Source organism: Festucalex cinctus, chromosome 10 (assembly GCF_051991245.1).
Source record: "Festucalex cinctus isolate MCC-2025b chromosome 10, RoL_Fcin_1.0, whole genome shotgun sequence".
NCBI lineage: Eukaryota > Metazoa > Chordata > Actinopteri > Syngnathiformes > Syngnathidae > Festucalex > Festucalex cinctus.
The window spans coordinates 4,579,404-4,581,213 of NC_135420.1; the positions used below are offsets into that span (position 1 = coordinate 4,579,404).

Sequence of the window (1,810 nt, forward strand, 5' to 3'; positions counted from 1 at the left end):
CTCTGTTTCTACCTTATTCAGATCTTCAGTAATCAACAATAGAAAACAGCTTCGTTTCACCCAAATCCTCTATTTTCTTCCAAAATACGGAGAAATCAAGCTTTTTGTGAAACGATGTTATTTCATGCACTCTAGTGAATTTGGCACTTTTTTTTTTGCATGAGTGATTCAACACCTAAACTTCTATAAAACACAACCCCAACAATAAAAAAGTGTTTTTTGATTGCAAAATAACAGTTTATTTACATGCAACAGTAGCAATCCGAACAAACAATTTGGAAAACTCTTTGCAAACTATTTACACGTGCGCAACTGCGCATGTGTGGTGTGTGTGTACGTGTTACTATTTACAATTGTGTGGATGTTTCAACGACACAATTTTTCTTTTTGTGTGGTATATTGTGGAGCAATCCCGTGCGTGCTAGGGGGATGCAGCAGGATTTGCATCACAGTTTTTGTCAGTCTGCTTCTGCATGGACTGATTTGCGTAGAGGTTGGTATGATGAACGATGTGCTGGAGAAGTTTATCCGTGATGAAGAGCTCCAGGATGTCAGCTGGCAGGTGGGAATTCAGCTCTGCTGCAGCATCCCTTGGTCCTGGTTTTGCAGCAAAGGGGAAGATGGTTGGCTGCCAGCCAACTTCATCAACTTCAAGCCAGCCAGAATCTTTGGGATCTGCAAATATACATTTCAATATCATATATTATTTTAGAGCACTGTGATGCAATGTGTGTGTGTGTGCATGTTTACCTTTTTTTTCTTGGATGTATTGGTTGATGCACACTCTGTAAATTATAGAAGACGTTTACCATCAAATATTTTATTAGTGCTGTGGAGAATCTTTTTTTTTGTCTTTTTACCTTTGTTCTGCTCACTGTGAGAAGGGTCACTTTGGGCCCTATGAGTAGGAGCTGAAAGAAACATATACAATTACAATACTATCGAAAGACTTTCCTTTTATTGTTGCGGTGTATTGAAAACTTTTTTTATTTTTTATTTTTTTTATTTTTTATTTTTTTTATTTTTTTTAACCTTTCTTTGTTGTAGAACCAGCGGTCGGACGTTGCTGTGAGCACGATCTATAAAATATACATTCACGTTTGTATAGGTAATAGATGTTCTAATGTATATCAGCACATTTACACACGCTGCTAGCAGATCGCCCGAAAAGTTAGGAAAGTAATCTTACTAGCAATCTCTTAGCATGTTAGCGCTTACCTTCACGTTCTTTGGAGGACGAAAGACTGTCCAAGACTGTCTTGCATCGGACCCATAGTAGTCGTCATCGTCCGATGAAACGTCATCTGTGCAGACGCGCTCGGTTGTGCGCACCACTTTCTCCGGTGTTAGCATCGCTAGCCGGTGGGGCCTTAGGACGTGGTCGAAACGGCCGCATCACCGCTTCAACTATGACTTAACCCCGTCATCACTGTGCTCTTGAGCACTGGTCGATGCTTTTGAGCTTTGAAAATAAGGATCAAGCGTGAGCTGATTGCCATCTGTAGCCTTTTTGACTCCCTTAGCCAAGTTAGTCATTCTCTCCCCCTCAACACTCTAGCTCAGCCTCTCTTCTTCTACTGTTGTCTCCTACCCGATCTTGTCCAAAAGACTCATCACAGCCATCTAGTGGCCAGGAATACTCATTATAGTAACCCGATCGGCTTGATACTTGGAGCACAGCTGCCCAAGGCTTTCCTCCACCCGTTTCCATAAAAAAACATAGTAGACGTCAATAGACGTCTATGGCGGCCTATCCTAGGATTATACTGAACGTTTTTAAACGTTTATGGCGGTCAAAGAGTTAATATGC

At 41.1% G+C, this 1,810-nt stretch overlaps 1 long non-coding RNA gene across 1 annotated transcript; it reads right to left on the minus strand.

Moving 5' to 3' along the window:
* Positions 1-219: 219 nt before the first annotated feature.
* LOC144027562 (uncharacterized) lies at positions 220-1,810 on the minus strand. Its single transcript, XR_013285489.1, has 4 exons — positions 1,219-1,810; positions 861-911; positions 751-785; positions 220-675 (listed from the first exon to the last, which is right to left on the minus strand). It is a non-coding gene; the product is annotated as an uncharacterized LOC144027562 (long non-coding RNA).